The sequence below is a fragment of the Spermophilus citellus genome, assembly GCF_964194105.1.
Source record: "Spermophilus citellus genome assembly, chromosome: 2".
Lineage (NCBI taxonomy): Eukaryota > Metazoa > Chordata > Mammalia > Rodentia > Sciuridae > Spermophilus > Spermophilus citellus.
The window spans coordinates 196,382,172-196,395,229 of NC_138183.1; the positions used below are offsets into that span (position 1 = coordinate 196,382,172).

Consider the following 13,058-nt stretch of genomic DNA (forward strand, 5'->3'; position numbering starts at 1 on the left):
GCCACCATCTGCCTATTTTCAACCCAAGGCGATACTGGACTGAACAGATATTAGCTAGCTTCGTGGAAAAACCATCACCTGCTTCCCCTCTGTAGGTTATGATCCTTTGGCCCCAGAATTAAAGATCCCTTTGTAGAAAAATATTGGCTTTTCTCCTTTAGTACAGGAATCAATATGCATCCCTTTAAGGGCAGTAAGATGAAGGATTGAAGCATTTCTTCCCATACTGCTCTCCACAGGGGGGTAGACATGTCCCTTCACAATCACAGGGAGATCATGAAGCATTCGTCAAGCAGTAGAAGCTAGCAGGAATAGAGCTCTCCTACTGTTTCTGGATCCAGAACTGGAGGTCAATAATCATGATTTTGGGTTAAAAAATGTTTTAAAAGGAACCCAATTCAATCCTAAAACTCCCTTTTTGGGCCAAGATGAGGAAGCATTCTGAAACATTAGGCAGCCAATGACAGGGTAGGTGACTTTACAAGAGGTCCTTTGTTAGTGGCATGTTTAAAGTTGTCAAGTCAGATAGTGATTTTAAACTTAGTTGGTCTTCATTATAGACAAGATCATAAGATTTTCTAAGAAACTAGTCTAAACCACACAGCATCCGGAGGACTAGTGGACAGCTTTCACAAGCCATCCAATGTTCCCCCACCCTGCCCCACTAACAGACTTATTGATTTTACCATCTCCATAAAGATCTTGGGATAAGGCAGCCAGTAGTAAGTCTGCTTAGAACAAGTACAAAAGGGTAATATTCCTGTTTTAGTTCAGTGTAGCCTGAAACCAAGCCTATTGGAAAGGAGGCTAGAAATGAATTCATTAGAGCTTGCACTGTAGTCGCTAGTCCGGACTATGGGAGTTATGAATCACCATGGATAAGCCTTCAATATAGTATGTATGTGCAACAAGTCCAGACTTCCCCTATTCCTAGAAGGGACTGCTTCCACTCAGGAGGAGTGATTCTTGATTTTCAAGTCTCCAAGAATTAGTATGTTTTAGGATCTTCAATGATAGAAGATAACAGTGAGATATAGAGTTAACTTCCCATGCTCTTAGGAAAGAGCGCCCCAACCTGGGCAGCTTCTGCAAACCCAGTTTGGAAGCAGATCTCTACTTATGCTAACATGCAGAACTCACTCACCTTAGCTGAGAGGTGAGCCATTATAAAAGAACTTTGAAAGGGACCTTCACCCAATCTGACTAATTAGCTGGAAAGAATCATTAAAGAATGCAGATCTGGCGAGTTACCAGCCTTCAGTTCCTCTGGGATAAACTATCCCAATATAAGAGCAAAGTAATGTTAAGAAGCTAGAAGACTTCCACTGGAATTTAGTGTCGCACATCAGCTGCTGAAGTACTTTGAGACAGCAGCTCCTGTTTCTTAGCTAGATCCTGGAGGGGCATGCTTGTAGCTACAGACACCTGTGGCACTCCAGTGTAAGAGTTTTTCTGAGCCTGGAAGGCCTTTCTTAGTTTTCCCTGCTGTAAGTCTTTCCTCAGCTTATGATCCAGGTTTTGACTACCTTTCCACAAAGGGTATGGTTGCTACTGCTTGTCACCACATGACCCAGTGCTACCAGTGAGTGGTTTATCAGGTATAACCTTCTCATCTAAGTCAAAGCCTGTGTTAAAAAACCTGGTAAGAACATCTTAGATCGTTTCCTCACGAGTCAACCTAAAAAGTCATCTCCCCACTGGATCAAGATAAACTTGTCAGAAGCAGGCACAGGTGGACCAGTTTCATTAGTGATGAGAAGCATCTGTGATCTTCTGAATTAACGACATAGCTCGTGCCTTAATCAGGACGAGGGAAGAAAAATTTGAAATCTTTAGATAGGAAAATTGTATGGGAAGTGTACTTAGAGCTCACTCACCAAGTGTCTCAATGCATTTTGTAGCTTCTACTACCTGCATCATTCCTTAGTAGGAGTAGCACATAGAATTTCTAAATTAAGTGTCAGCCTATTGGCTCAATTCCATCCCCTAGTCCATACACACTTCAGGGATCTTGTTGCTTAGACATTAGGTTAACCAAGGACCTCTTAGTTGTAGGCTGTGGAATATTAGTAGAAAAACTTGTTACAAGATGGGTAATGAAGTATATTCTTGAAGGCAATGTCTGCAGGTTGCACATAAATATGAAAAGGAACTTATGGGTCTAGGGTTCCACACGGAAATCGTTACTTGGTTTTAAAGCTAGGTTATAATGGTTGTATAGAATTTTAGAGACAGTAAAGGTCCCCCCAAACAAGCAACCGAGTCAGAAGAGTCTCAGGACTGAAAAGGTTAGTATAGGCTAAAGGGGTCATATAGGCATACTCTGAAAGAGATAGACAACCGTTTGAAATGCAAAGGAGGGACAGCAACGGCAGATATGAGGAATATAAGGGCATTAGGAATAATATATTTCTATTCCCCAGTAACTTCCTTGGGGCCTGCTCAGATGTTTGACTTAGGAAATTGAGAACAAGAGAGACAGCAGCCCACCATCCTCCCTTGCAAAAGGGATTCAGGATAGTTTTTAAAGGGTAAGCCAGCTACACAAAGTTCTTTTAGATCCTTCCATTGGAAGGAGTGATAAGAATTAGAAACACCCTTCCTAATCAGAGGAGAGTTAATGTGCCATCCCAGCCCTTTTGTGAGGCCACCTTTAAGTACTGAGGTTTCAAGTCTGGGTTTTCTAGCAGCCCCAGGAAAGGGAGTGGGGACAGAAGGAACAAGCTTAGCCTGACTGAAGTTATAGCTTCCACTATTTCATTAGTCCAAAGTTTGTTTTTTTTCCCCCTATAGTTCAGCACCAAGTTTCATCTTTGTTAGCCAAAGAATGTTGAGCCCCTTGCCCAAGTCTCTGAATTCTTAAGCACATCCTGTAATTGAGAGGGAGGAAACAATACAAAACTAATCCTAGGTGGTTATTTTCTTGCCTTTCTTCCAGCTAGACAGCAGGAAATTCGTTCTTTGAAGGAACAGAAACAGAAAAGTAGAGAGGGTGCGGGGAAGAGCCCACAGAAAACAGAAACTTTGAGAAACCCCGACTGCCCGGCTCCAAGGCCCCACCCAAACTCCTCAGATCCGATCCTCCCTCAGCCACCAGCTTAAAGACGGGATGGGGGCCTGAGGCTGACTTAAGTAGAAGGCGGGAGAATGCGATTGGTCAGAGTTGAAGTCCCAATTGGGTGGAGCCACTGAACCTCCAGAATCCAATCAAATCTGGAAAAGTCACAGCTGAGGGATGGTGCTGAAAGTTAAATTGAGAGACCCTGAGTGTGTCCACCTGTAACTTGTAGCAAGATATATTAATTCACTCTCCCAACATTTAAAATCAGGATTCACCAGGGAAAAAAAAAAGTTGCAACTACCAGAAATGGGTTAGAATCTTAAATGACAGTAAAGAAAATGAACTCTGAAAGTTGTGAAATGTATATCACTCCATGTGAAAAATAAGCTCTTCCTCTATATTTTTAAAAGAAGGAAATGCTAAGTCATATCACTTTCCATGTGAACAGAAACCATTGACAGCTCCCTCTTTTTCCAGGCTCTCTTTTACCAATCCCAATCCTCTCCTTCCAGAATCATGTCAGGGCAAAACAAGATAGTGGAACGAGAACAGTTTAGTTACTTCGTGTTCTCAAATGTTCCACTGGTTGGCCACACTTGATATCAATACCTGTTTGTCATGTCTTAGAATTTTTCTCAATCTATCCTTACTCTTGGCTTTGAGCTTAGAAAGAAAAGATGAAATCTCTAATTGATACAATTATTGTTTTTCCCTTGGTGAAACAACCTTAGGAAAAGAATGCATATGCTGCCAGGAGAATATTCATGTTTATGAATCATCTTTCCAGCCTCTGTGCTGGCAGCATCATCTGAAATATGTTAGAAATGTAAATAATTATTAGGCTCCACTAAAGAACTTTTGAACCACAAACTCTTACGACAGGGTTCAGATTTAGCAATTTACCCATGATTTAGCAAGCCTTCAGGTATTGCATGCTAAAGTTGGCACACTGTATTCCAATTAACTCAGAATATTTGGGGCTGTACTGTTTTTGTAGACATCAGATGTTGCTTTTGTAAAAGTCTCAATTCACAGCCAAGGTTGGGAACAACTCCCTTATTTAGTCACAGGTTCAGTTGTCATTTCTGCAAACTGAAGGTGATTCTCAAATCTTTACTCCAGGCCTCTCTCATCACTCTCAGGCCACTATAGCCTACTGACTTTGGGAAACCTCACAGTCAATATTTTTAGAGAACTAATTACAGTGATGGCAAAGGATCAACAATTTGACATCCTTGTGTGATCCCTCTGAGGTAGCTGTTTTTATAACCCTTCTACAGGCAAAGAACTGAGGATTTGCTCAAAATTAGGCACTAATAAGTGGCAAAGCCCAGATTCAGAACAATTTAGAAACTTCTAAAAACAACAGAAAGATAGGTTTCACACAAGGTACAGAAAATCTTGAAAGGAGGGTATCATAGAGCAGGGGAAAAATTCTATATTTGGGGGAACAAGGTAGAGATGCTTCTCTGATGTATCAAGAAAAGTCCTCTTCTGTGAACCTCCATTTCCCCAGTATATGATAAGGCTTTTAAACTCTATCAAACTTAAGGTTACTGCTACAAGCATTCTTTTCTTTCAAGATTCTAGTGACAAAAGGAGCAGTCAAGCAATTCCAGCATTACTAGTTCAATGAATTATTTATTCAATAAATGATAAGTGGGCACTCAAGTATCTCTTGTGTATCAAAGATAGGTACAGACAAAAAGTTTATTGAGAATGAAGTCCTTGCTATAGAAAAATCCAGATGCTTGTGAAAAACAAGCATGGCTCGTGATGAGTAATTAATTACCCATCTGTAACCCCTCCAAGCATACTTACCTTGTAGATCTGTGTTCTTGGTATCATTGCTATTCTGTCTACTCACCTGAGCCCTTTCTTTACCAAGTGTCTTCTCCCCAGCTGTGATGAGTCAGGGGTTAAAAAGGGAATGAGCTTTGGAAACCCTTTTCTCATTACTTTCTATAAGTGGTGCCTCCAGATGAGACTCCTGGGCTTTTCAGAATTCTGTTTCTGCAGTACAGATTTCCTCTTTGCATCGGTGCTGCTGTCTTCTTTGCCCTCTTCTTTTTTTTGGGTTACATTTTAAAATTTGTTCTTTTTAGTTATACATGACAGTTGAATGTATTTTGACATATTATACATAAACGGCTTCACCCTCTTCTCTGGCACCCTCTCATGGGGTCTGAAGGTCGTGAAGCTGAGCCTAGTAGAAGTTCTTGCTTTAGTCTCTCAGACTGAGTTTTGGACCTAGAGAAAACCACAGAGGTGCAGGACTGGTGGACTGGTTGTCACAGCTGCCCCCCTCAGGGGTCTGTGACTCTTTCCCCATGATAGCTGCTGTTATTTGAATGTCTATGTTCCTATCCAAATTCACATGGAAACGTGATTTCCAGTGTGACACTATTAAGAGGTAGGGTTGTAAGGAGGCTATGAGTTGTGAAGGCTCTGCCTCTGTGAATGGATTAAACCAGTGTCAAAGGGCTGGAGGGCACTCTCGAGGCCCTATTTGCCTTTTTCTCTCTCTCTACCCTTTGAGGACACAGCATTCAAGGTGTGATCTTAGAAGCAGAGGCCAGGCCCTTGCCAGATACTGAACCTACTGGTCCTTTTATCTTGGACTTCCCAGACTTCCAAACTATAACAAATAAATTTCTGTCCTTAAAAATTGGGTGCAGTGGCACATACCCATAATCCTGACAATTCAGGAGGCTGAGGCAAGAGGATCACAAGTTCAAGGTCAGCTTCAGCAACTTAGTAAGATATTGTCTCAAAATTAAATAAAAAAGGACTAGGGATATAACTCAGTGGAAAGGCACCCCTGGGTTCAATCCCCATTACAAAAAAAATTCTGTCATGTATAATTTTATCCTACTTTCAGGTATTTTATTATGGCAGCACAGGTGGACTAAGATAACAAAAGCTTCTTACTGCCTGAGCCACATTTGCACCCTATCTTTTTATCCTTAACCTATTGTTCTCTTCTTACCTTTCCCTGGGATTATTTTTACTAGTTTACACTCTGAGATTCTCCTCTCTACTATGAGGAAATTGAATTTTCCTCTCAAGAAAGATATGTTATCAAGCTGACAAGTTAGTAAGACCTACATCATAGTAAAATAGGTATACGCATTCCATATAGCAATTGAACTCCTGGGTATTTGTATAAGAGAAATGAAAACATATCCATTCAATGATTTCATAAAAAATGATCATGATTTTACCATAATTGCCAAAAACTGAAGTAACCCACTTAGGCCTTAATGGCTGAGTGGATAAGAAAATTGTGATGCTAATCTTACTGACATTATATTGAGGAAAAGAAATCAGATACAAAAATTACTTACGATTTTGTTTAGATGAATTTTGAAAACAAGTAAAATTATTTATGGGGATGGTTGCCTTTGCACGAAGCTGAATATAAAATGGGACAAATAAATTTTCTTTGGTAGAAATATTCTGTATTTTCATTGGGATGGTAGTAATTGGCTATAAACCCTATTAAACCTCCTTAACCTGAACAGCTAATATCTGCACATTTCAATATGTGTCAAGTCTATTTTAAGAAAAAAAATTACAATATTTAATGCTAACAAACACTGTGGGTGCAGCATCCTGTAGCCAGTCTGTCTCCGTAGGCTCCACCACTAGCCCAAGCTCAGGCTGGGGGCGCTGCCCCCAGGGCATGACCCTTGGCTGGGCAGGGGTACAGCCCCAACTCCAGTTGCTGGATCTATGGCACCCAGAAGGCAGATTTTAATGCCAAAAGGAAAAAGTGCCAGAGATATTTCAGGCTCTGAATGGTGATCCCACTGATGTGGCTGCCCTCAGACACATGGTTATCAGCGAAGGAGATCTCCAAACTGATGAGATCAGTGTGGCCCAAGCTCCCCAATGTCAATATGAATGACACCTCTTATATCAGGGAAGAACCTAGGGCAGATAAGTAAGAACTACCAACAAGTGCTGTTGGACATCTGGCAGTCTTTAGGGCGGTTCCTTCCTGGCATGCCAGATGAACAGAGAGAGAGGCTCCAGGAAGAACTCATTGACATCCTCCTCCTCACTGGAGTACAACCCTCAGCTGCACAACTACCAGGGCTACCATGACATTGTGATCGTGTTTCTGCTGGTGGTAGGCTGGCAAAATCCCTGGTAGAAAAATTGTCTCCCCATCACCTCAGGGATTTCATGGATCCCATAATGGACAACACCAGGCCCATTGTAAACTACCTGTTGCCCATCCTAGACCAGGTGAACCCAGAGCTCCATGACTTCATGCAGAGTGCTGCGGTAGGGACCGTCTTTGTCCTTTGCAGGCTTATCACCTGCTTTGGACACGTTCTGTCTGACTTCAGGCATGTCCTGTGGTTATTTCTTCCTGGCTTGCCATCTGCTGATGCCCATTTACTTTTTATCTGTGATTGTGTTGTATTGTGAGCAGGAAGTTCTGGACTGTGACTGTGACATGGCCTCACGGACCCCAGATCCCTCAGGACCTGTCCTATGGGACTCTAATCAGTAGAGCAGAGGACCTCTTTGTTCACTTTCCCCCTTCTGAACTTGCCCAGCAGCAGGTCTAGAGAAGGAAGCATCTACCTTCAAAGACTTTCAGCTGGTATCAGCCCAACAGAGGACGATATGGTGCTGCCACAGTGGTTTTGGGGACTTCTGGGACCTGAGACTTGAACAAAGATGTCTGACCAAACCAAGGACCAACCACTCTGTGAAACTGGTAGTGATGGTGCTGATGGTGGCCCTAGGAGCAGCCACACTAGTGGTGGTGAAAAGTGCCCTGAAGTGGTCCCCAAAGTTTCAGCTGCAGTTGTTCCCCTGAAGCCCCAGAGCCACTTTCTCTCACAGTGCACATGGTCTTGCCCTTTTTCCAGAAGGATTGGGATGGTGGAGTTTCCTTGACTTAAAAGGGTTTCTGTAAAAAAAAAAATGTTAACAAGCATAAAAATAGTCGTAAGGAAAGGGTAATAAGATATAAACAAAAGTGTAAATGAAAAAAAAAAGATCATCAGTTACTAATTTTTGAAGCTGAAGGGGCAATGAGTAGTTGACGGTCCTTACACACTACTGTTTTTATGTGTCAACATATGACATGTTAGTATGTCCTATATTTTATCTGCTGAAAAGTTTCATAATTAAAAGGAAGATAAGTAATATAAACAGTTTCACAGTTTCAAAAAAAGGTAATGAAGTGAAAAGGTGAGGAAAATGAATTTGGATTAAAAAACTGAAAGTGACATAATTAAGTGGAATATGTGAAACTTGAATAACTCTTAGTTCAAAAAAGTAAAGCAAATATTAAAAAGTCCTTAGGACAACTGGAAAAACTTAAATATGAAGTGAGTACTATGGTTATGTAGAAAAGTGTACTTATATGGAAGATTCATGTTGGAATATTTAGAGGTAAAGCCTCATCATGTATGTCTTGTGTATATGTAGTGAATACACACAGTCATATGTACATGTCCATTTGTATATTGAAAACAAACTGCAAAATGTTAGTAATGTATTTAGGTAGTGGGTATGTAGGTATTCAATATCCTATTTTGACTTCTCTGCATATTTAGACTTTTCAAAGGATTAAAAAATTCTCTTGCCACTTAGATTTGTTTTCATGTTTGTTTTTCTGAAATGAATGACACTCTAGAGACAGAAATGATTGAAGTCAACTTTTAAGGAAATCCAGTAACATGACACTATTATCCTATCCCTGAAGTCATATTTACATATGGTTATAAACATGCAATTTTTCACTCAGTCTGGAAGGTTGATACTCTTAAACTTGATATGGCAAAGCCCATGTTTGCAAGCCAGGACATAATATATGATAGGAAGCAGCTACCTTCTGTATTAGTTCACTGCCATATAACAAATCACTCCATTTAAATTTAATGCAACCCTTTTGTCTAGGCAATTCTTGCAAAGACAAGATCCCAGCTGCTGAGCAAAAGAGTGCTTGTGTTCTGAAGGGGGAAGTGTGGGGCTGCATAGCCTGCTACTGAGGAAAGTGCATGACTGCTTAGTCATCTGTGGTGACTTGAGAGTGAAGGAGTTAACCCTCAAAGTTTCCCTGACTCCACCAGACCTTAAATTATAGTACAGAGCAATCAACAGTAACAAAAACAGCATGGTATTGCCACCAAAACAGACTGGTAGACCAATGGTACAGAATAGAGGACACAGAGACTAACCCACAAAATTACAATTATCTTTTATTAGATAAAGGTGTCAAAAACGTGCATTGGAGAAAAGATAGCCTCCTCAACCAATGGTGCTAGGAAAACTGGAAATCCATATGCAATCAAATGAAATTAAACCTCTATCTCTCACCATGCCAAAACTCAACTCAAAATGGATCAAGAACTTAGGAATACAACCAGAGACCTTGTGTCTAACAGACGAAAAAGTAGGCCCTAGTCTCCATCCTGTGGGATTAGGCTCCAGCTTCCTTAATAAGACTCCTGTGGCACAAGAATTAAAATCAAGAATCCATAAATGGGATGGACTCAAACTAAAAAGTTTCTTCTCAGCAAAATAAACAATCTGTGAGGTGAATAGAGACCCTACATCTTGGGAGAAAATCTTTACCCCCACACATTAGATAGAGCACTAAACTCTAGGGTGTATAAAGAACTCCAAAAGCTAAACACCAAAAAAAAAATCAATAAATGGGCCAAGGACCTGAACAGACACTTCTCAGAAGATGATATGCAATCAACAAATACATGAAAAAATGTTCATTATCACTAGCAATTAGAGAAATGCAAATCAAAACCATGCTAAGATTTCATCTCAATACAGTCAGAATGGCAGCTAACTGGTGCAGCCAATATGGAAAGCAGTATGAAGATTTATTGGAAAATTGGAAGTGGAAACACCATTTGATCCAGCTATCCCTTTCCTCGGTCTATGCTCAAAGGACTTAAAAACAGCATACTACAGGGACACAACCACATCAATGTTTATAGCAACACAATTCAAAATAGTTAAACTGTGGAAACAACCTAGATGCCCCTCAGTAGATGAAAGGATTAAAAATGTGGCATATATACACACTATGGAATATTACTCAGCAATAAAAGAGAATAAAATCGTGGCATTTGCAGGTAAATGGATAGAGTTGGAGAAGATAATGCTAAGTGAAGTTAGCCAATCCCATAAAACCAAATGCCAAATGTTTTCTTTGATATAAGGAGGCTGATTCATAGTGGGATAGGGAGTAGGAGCATGGGAGGAATAGATGAATTCTAGGTAGGCAGAGGGGTTGGAGGGTAAGGGAAGGGGCATGGGGTTAGAAATGATGGTGGAACATGATGATCATTATTTTCCAAAGTACATGTATGAAAACAAGAATTAGTGTGAATGTACTTTGTATACAACCAGAGATATGAAAAATGGTGCTCTATATGTGTAATAAGAATTGTAATGCATTCCACTGTCATATATAAACAAACAAAAAAGTTTTTCTGGCTCTAGAATGGATACTCCCATTGTCATTCCATACTTGTTATCAGTTTCTCTTTGTTGAGGTCATAAAACAGATACAAATTTTTATCTTGATTGTAGTTTATAATGAAATTGAATTTAATTATAAACTACAATCAAGATAAAAATTTTTTAAAAAATGAGATACAAAGTAAACAGACATAACAAAAATACATTTACCTTAATTTTGATTATTTTCTATTCCATTCTCTTATTTCATAATAAGAGACAAAATTATTAGAATAAAACCATGAAACAGATAAATTGGGAAAATGAAATAAACACTTAAAATGTGTTTGTTTATTGGTTAACTTTCTAGCAATGGAGACCTTGAGGAAGGATGATGTAGGGAGCCCAGAGTCAGATTCTTCTGGTAGAAGTCCAAAGGCATTGAGTATTTGATGTATCTATAGCTGAACACAAGCCTCAAGAGACTTGTTAAACTAATATGACCCTAAGGAGAAGTATTACACTGTTTGGAAAATTCTACTCTATAATAAAGAGATACATTTAAGAAGAAGTAACTAGAATCTTGTGGACATTTTTACCAGGTGGCATTATGGGTGACTCTTGATGGCACAAAATGAAATTCCTCCCTTGGAAAATACTATAGGGTTCTAAGGAAAATTATCTCAATCAAATAGCTCTCTGAGATCAAAATGGAACTCATATGTTCATAGCAGCTCAATTCGTAATAGCTAAACTGTGGAATCAACCTAGGTGCCCTTCAACAGATGAATGAGTAAAGAAAGAAACCGTGGTATATATACACAATGGATTATTACTCGGCATGAAAAGGGAATAAAATCATGGAATTTTCAGGTAAATGGATGAAGCTGGAGAATATAATGCTAAGTGAAGTTAGCCAATCCCCCCAAACCAAGGCCACATGTTCTCTCTGATAAGTGGATGCTGATCCATCATCATTTTGAATAAGCAAAGGGGAATGAGGGAAGAGGATGGGGCATTGGGGCAGGAAAGATGTTGGAATGAGATTACCCTAGGTACATGTATGACTGCACATGTGGTGCTACACTACATCGTATACAACAAGAGAAATGAAAAGTTTTGCTCCATTTGTGTACAATGAATTGGAATGCATTCTGCTGTCATGTATAACTGCTTAGAACTAATAAAAGAAATGGAACTTATGTATCAAATTATTCAGGTAATTTGCCTGGTTTGTTCATACACAAACACACCTGCATGCATAAGCCTAATATTGTCTTTATGCCAAGGTGGCACATCCAAATAAAGATTTGGCTTGGTGAATGGTAGATAAGCCCATCAACATTACTTCTGAGGTTGCAATGCTTGCAGGCGTTTGAAGACTTCCACTAATCCTCCATTCTTACTTTCATGCTATACTTTCTTAAGCTGTTCAATGTATACCCTAGGCAATTTTATGCGGCATATTTCAATTTATAAAAACACCATAAAATTAATCCAAGTCAGAGTCATTAGACTTACTGAATATAGACCTACATGTAACCTTATTAGCTAGAGTCAGCCTCTAACTATCCTTGACTCTACTCTGGGCCTTACTACAATATTCCTGATGCCTGAGGCAGTGATTTTTTTTTTTTTAATTATGGCTTAGAATAGTGCTTCTCATATGTTAATATGTATGAAAACCACTTGGAAAGTCTTGTTAAAATGCACTAATTAAGTATGTTAGGGGCAAAAGACAAAATTTTGCATTTGGGTGATATACTACTTTTCTAAGCACCATACCTTGAGTAATAATGGTTTAAAAGACCCTGGCTATTTCTGAAACTTGACTGAAATCTCATCTTCAACACTTACAAAGACTATTCCATTTATGAAAAGTATTTTAGTTGGTGACCATAGCAATAAATGCTTATTAAGAAATTAACTTTGTGCTAGGCAATATGATAAACTCTGCACAGGTACTATTAACTCATTTACTTTTTAAAATGATGTAGTAAATAATGTGCTGTTCAGGATCTCCAAATTACAAATGAGGAAATTCAGATAGAAGTTAAATGATCTGGTTAGAAAGTAATAAATTTTTTATTGTTTAAATGACAGGTTTATAGATTTTACTTTTTAAAAACTCAGAGAGGGTATATCAAACCAATATGTCTGGCAAGGGGGGACTAGGTTAAATGCTCACTCTAGGAGACATTTGTTTTTATATTTATTTTAACTGATACATAAAAACAAAATTGTACATGGTGAATGTACACATAATATTTTGAAAAATGAATATATTGTATAATGTTTAAATCAGGTTAAACATAGATATTTCCTCAAACATTGGAAATCAGGAGGCCTGGCTATCATTAGAAATAGAAGCCCTTCTATGGACATTGAATAATACATATGTATGCTTGAACACACAAATATGTGGTTTACATACATATATATGATTGACAATTTAAGCACAGTGGGTTTGTTTTCTGTAGTTTCATTAAAATCTTCATAGAAATGAATAACACTTGAATATTTCATTTGCAAATCAAAGTACTTAAAC

At 39.0% G+C, this 13,058-nt stretch overlaps 1 pseudogene across 1 annotated transcript; it reads left to right on the forward strand.

Moving 5' to 3' along the window:
- Positions 1-3,147: 3,147 nt before the first annotated feature.
- On the forward strand, positions 3,148-7,898 carry LOC308641711 (TBC1 domain family member 20-like; annotated as a pseudogene). The gene is made up of 2 exons: positions 3,148-3,156; positions 6,808-7,898. The product of its transcript is annotated as a TBC1 domain family member 20-like (transcript).
- The last annotated feature ends 5,160 nt before the right edge of the window (positions 7,899-13,058 follow it).